Source organism: Orycteropus afer, unplaced genomic scaffold, assembly GCF_000298275.1.
Source record: "Orycteropus afer afer isolate SDZICR_OR568_19922 unplaced genomic scaffold, OryAfe1.0 scaffold00093, whole genome shotgun sequence".
Taxonomy (NCBI): Eukaryota; Metazoa; Chordata; class Mammalia; order Tubulidentata; family Orycteropodidae; genus Orycteropus; species Orycteropus afer.
Window position 1 is genome coordinate 8709117 of NW_006921680.1, and position 6009 is coordinate 8715125.

Genomic DNA, 6009 nt, shown 5'->3' on the forward strand with positions numbered 1-6009 from the left:
GTTCAAACTCACCAGCCACTCCTTGGAATGAAGATTGGGCAACCTACTTCTGTATAGATATCACCTAGGAAACTCAAGGTCGCTATGAGTCAAATAGACCCAATGGCCGTGAGTTTTTGTTTCTGGTGGCACAGTGGTTAAGGCAGTTAGCTGCTAACCAAATGTCAGTGACTGAAACCCACCAACTGCTCCATAGGAGAAAGATAGAGCAGTTTGCTTCCATAAAGATGTGTAGCCTTAGAAACCTTATGGAGCAGTTCTACTCTGTCCTACAGAGTGGCTATGAGTCAGAATCTACTAGATGGCAGTGGTTTTGGTTTAGTTTGGGTATAATTTACACGTGTAAATCATATTAATCTTTTTAAGTAAATGTTTTGCAAAAAAAGAAAATGCTTCCAGTATAAATTAAGAAAATTAATATAAATTAAAATTTTCTTAATAGCAATGATCCACTTGGAAGTTTTTTAAACTCTGTTCACATATCTCTAACAGCCTGAAAAAAAAAAAACACTCTCAAATATTGATATTTTTAAAATCATTATTTTTATGATTTTTTTAAAATTTTATGTTACCATCATTTTATATAATAACTTTGTAGTCTATTTTTCATTCCTTTTTAAATCATATATACTTTCAGACCAGTACATGGCAAATTGTATCCCAAATACATACCATATTTATAATTTTAATGACCATATTTTTTTAAAATTTGCTTAATCAATCCTTTATTATAGCCACTTATTGTTATTGTTTTTAGGTGCTGTCAAGTCGGTTCTGATTCACAGTAACCCTATGGACAACAGAAGAAAACACTTCCCAGTCCTGCACCATCTTCAGAATCATTCTTATGCTTGAACCCATCTTTGCTGCCACTTTGTCAACCCATCTTATTGAGAGTCTTCCTCTTTTTCACTAACCAACACCTTGCCAAACATGATGTTCTGCTGCAAGGACTGGTCCCTAATGAAAACATGATCAAAGAGATGAGATCTCACCATCCTCACTCCTAAGGAGCATTTTGCTTGTATTTCATCTAAGATAGATTTGTTCATTCATTTGCCAGTCCATGGTGTATTCAATATTCTTCACCAACAGCATAGTTCAATACATCAATTCTTCTTTGGTCTTCCTTACTGATTGCCCATATTTCACATGTATACAAAGTGATTGAAAATATCATGGCTTGGGTCAGGCACACCTTAGTCTTAAAAAGGACAGTTTTCCTCTTTAACACTTTAAAGAGGCCTTTTGCAGCAAATTTTCCAAGTGCAATATGTTGTTTGATTTCTTGATTTCAGCTTCTTCCATGGATGTTGATTGTGGATCCAAGTAAAATGCAATCCTTGACAACTTAAATCTTTTTACCATTTACTATTATTACTGTTAATTATAAAATAATTCTGTAATAAACATCCCTGAGACTATGATTTATTTTATATTTCAATTTACCAAGAATTGGAATTATTGGATTTGAACTAAACTTTTTTTAAAAAAATAATTTATTTTATTTTTGTAGGTTTTGTTGAAAATATGCACAGAAGAACACACATCAATTCAAAATTTCTATATGTACAGATCAGTGACATTGATAACATTGTTCAGGTATTGTAATCAGTCTTCCTCTACTTATCTGAATTGTTCCTCCTCCATTAACATAAGCTCACTGACCTCTAAGTTTCCTATCCTCTCTTTGGAGTTGTTTTCAATTTGATCCCATATAGATAGTTCTTTAAAAGAGCCTATTGTTCAAGGCAGATGATCTTTACAAATTAAGCTAAACTATTGTTTGGCTTAAAGAAGACTTCAAGGAATATTTTTGCTTTAAAGTTTAAGGGTTAAAGATTATTCTAGGACAGTTGTTTCAGAGGTTCATCCAGCCTCAATGGTTCCAGAATGTCTGGAATCCATAGGAATTTGAAATTGTGTTCCTCATTTTCTCCCTTTTCATTGGGATTCTTCTAAAGAATTTAATCAAAATGTTCAGTATCGGCAGCCATGCAACATTGAGTTCTTCTGGTCTCATAGCAAAGGAGGCAGTTGTTCACAGAAACAATTAGCCTCACATTCTATTTCCTCTTCCTATTCCTGACTCTACTCTGTTGCTGCAGGCAAATAGAGACCAATTCTTGTAACTTGGGTATGCTCAACTTTTTGTAGCTTCTGATATAATCTTCTAAATTCTTTGTAGTAAAAATAACGATCTTAACAATTTAAGGGGCTATACTTTTTGTTTTGAATCAAACCTTCAACTTCACTAAATTGAGTGCTATTATTTTCCTGTGTGTTATTAGAAGAGTGATGAAAAAAATGCTGGGTAGATGCAAGGCCAATAGCTACTATGAACTACACACTTATTTTTGGGCTTTATTGTCTAACATTTAGTGAAAAATTTGTATTTCAGATAAAGCTAGGGTCAAACCTCACCTCTGCTCAGCATTTCCTAGAATTAAATTTTTACACAAATTATGTAATCTCTCTCAGCCGTTCTTTGATAAAAATGACTATAATTCCTATGTAACAAGATTGCCAGAGAATAAATAATGTAAACTTCCTGGCAAAGTGCTTACACATAGCAAGTACCCAACATATTAATGCTATTATTATGTATGAAAAGCTTCAAATTAGCTAATTTAAAGGGGATTAAAAAGTTACATCTTTGTCTGTTTTTACCTGAGGATTTTAATACTTAAAAGGTTATTTCCTTTATATTGGTTTGCATCAACTATACATTCCTGGTAGCATAGTGGCTAAGACACTTGCCTGCTAACCAGACTGCTGGCGGTTCAAACCCACCAGCCACTCCTCGGAAAGAAGGTTGGGCAATCCTACTTCCGTAGTGATACTGCCTCGGAAACCCAAGGAGGGGTCGCTATGAGTCAGGCCGACTCGATGGCAAATAACAACAACAACAACAACATACATTCTTACTGTATTATTCAGGACAGCTTCATTTGTATGTGACAAGAACTACTCAAGTAGTTTTAGGGGAAAGAACAAATGGACAAACCCACTTGCCCACGTTACTAGTTACTCAAGGTGAATTTTCTTTGTGGCGCAGGTTGATTCAGTGGCTGAAACACTGTTGTCATGTCAGCTCATTCTTACTCTCACTTATACTGCTCTGCTACCTGTGCAGTGAGCTCATCTTTCTTATGCATACGCAATGTGACTAAGGAACATGGTCACCAGGGGTTTCAGGAATTTATCATTCCAACCTAACACAGTGGAAAGAAAACTTCTCTTTCCCAACATCCATGCTTAACTATTCTGGGATCTACTACCACCTCCCCACCCTCATCACAGTCCGGTCTGCTTTTCTCAGAAGGAGGCTAAGTAAGGCATCCACAGTATGTAATAAATTAATTTTTCTCTTTTGCATCTGGAATGGTGCTGATTTTGTCACTTTAAACATTTTCTGAGTTCTGTGTCTCAGGGAAACAGGTTGAGACAGACTCGGTGCAAGTGTTGTGAAAACATGGTCAAGGTTAACTATTGGTTACTAGAAATGAAGGTTCAGAGATCTTCTTAGATATTCAAAAACAATAGCTACCACCTATGCTTTGATGATGATATTATGTTGTTGTTGTTAGGTGTTGTCGAGTTGGCTCTGACTCAAAGCAACCTTATGTACAACAGAAGGAAACAGTGCCGGGTCTTGTGCCAGCCTCACACTCCCTGCTATACCTGAGCCCATCGTTGCAGCCACTGTGTCAATCCATCTTTTTGAGGACCTTCCCGATTTTTGTTGACCCTCTACTTTACCATGCATAATATCCTTCTCCAGGGAATGGTCCCTTCTGACAACATGACCAATGTAAGAGAGATGAAGTCTGGCCATTCTCTCTTACCAGGAAGCATTCCAGCTACACTTCTTCTAGGACAGATTTTTTTGTGCTTTTGGCAGTCCATGGTACTTTCAGTATTCTTCACCAACATCACTACTCAAAAGCATCAACTCTTCTTCAGTCTTCCTTGCTCATTGTCCAGATCTCACATGCATATGAAGGTGGTTGAACATACAATGGCTTGGGCTGTTTTTGTTGTTGTTATGTGCCGTTGACTCAGAAACTACTCATAGTGACCTCTCTTTGAGTTTCCAAGGCAGTATCACTATGGAAAAAGATTGCCAAACCTTCCTTCCAAGGAGTGACTGGTGGGTTTAAACTGCCAGCCTTCTGGTTAGCAGTGAAGTGCCTTAGGCATTATGTTATGCCTTGGGCTAGGCACACCTTAGTCTTCAATAGGACATCTTTGCCCTTCATCACTTGAAAGAGGTCTTTTGCAGGAGATTTTTCCAGTGCAACACATCATCTGATATCTTGGCTACTGCTTACATTGGTGTTGATTATGGATCCAAATAATATGAAGTCTTTAACAACTTGAATTTTTTCTCCATTTATTGTGATGCTGTTTATAGCCAGTTGTGAGGATTTTAATTTTCTTTATATTGATATGTAATCCATACTGCCGAATGAAGTCTTTAATCTTCATCAGTAAGTGCTTCAAGTCGTCCTCACTTTCAGCAAGAAAAATTGTGTTGTCTGCATATTGCAGGTTGTTAATTAATCTTTCTCCAATCCTGATGCCACATTCTTCTTCATGTAGTCCAGTTTTTCGGATTATTTGTTCAGCACACAGACTGAATAAGTACGGCAAAAGGATACTACCTTGACATACTCCCTTCCTGATTTTAAACACTGTGGTATCCTCTTGTTCTGTTTGAATGACAGCCTCCTGATGTTTGTACAGGTTCCTCAGGAGTACAGTCAAGGATTCTGGAATTCCCATTCTCCTCAATATTATACACAATTTATTATGACCCACACAATTGAATGCTTTTGCATAGTCAATAAAACACAGGTAAACATCTTTCTGGTATTCTTTGAGCTCAACCAAAATCCATCTGATATCAGCAATGCTATCGCTTGATCCATGTCCTCTTCTGAATCCAGCTTGCATTTCTGGAAGTTCTCTCGATATATTGCTCCAACTGTTTTTGAATTATCTCCAGCAAGATTTTACTTGTATATGATATAAATGATATTGTTCAATAGTTTCCACATTCTATGGGGTCCCCTCTCTTTGAAGTGGGTACAAATATGTATCTCTTCTAGTCAGTTGACCAGGTAGTTGTTTTCCAAATATCTTTGCATAGTCAACTGAGTGCCTCTAGTGTGGCATCCATTTGTTGAAAGATCTCAATGGGTTATCTGTTAATTCCTGGAGCCTTGTTCTTTGCCAATTCCTTAAGTGAAGAATCAATTTCTTCCTTCACTATCAGTGGTTCTTGATCATATGCCACCATCTGAATGGATGAACATCGACCAATTCTTCTTAGTACAGTGACCCTGTATTCCTTCCATCTTCTTTTGATGTTTCCTGCATCATTCAATATACTGCCCATAGAATCATTCCATTTTGCAACTCGAGGCTTGAATTTTTTCCTCAGTTCTTTCAGCTTGAGAAATGCTGAGGATGTTTTTCCTTTTTAGTATTCTAACTCCAGGTCTTTGCACATTTCATTATAATAATTGACATTTTCTTCCTAAGCTGCTCTTTGAAATCTTCTGTTCAGTTCTTTTATCATGTTATTTCTTCCCTTCACTCTTTCTTTCTTTCTTTTATTGTGATTTTGGTGAAGGTTTACAGAACAAATTCACTTTCCATACAGTGGTTCACATATACTTTGTCTCATGTCATTGACCAAAATTTACAATGCAGCAGCTCCCCTCCCAAATCCTCCCCATAGTTACCTCTTCCCTGTGTCCATTCCTCCTTGCACTCCTGCCCCCTGAGCTGTCTCCCTGTGCATCAGCAGCCCTTCTTCCTCCCATGATTGTTCTCTCGAAGGAGTGTATCTACTTGTGGTAAATGTTAAACTCATATGCCTGTATTTTGTTTGGCTGGAAACCACAGGTGTGGGTTCAATTCCAGATCTGAAGGGCAGCTAGGGGCCATAGTGTCAGTAGTTTCACCAGGCTCTATCGGACCAGCAAACCTAGTCTCCCC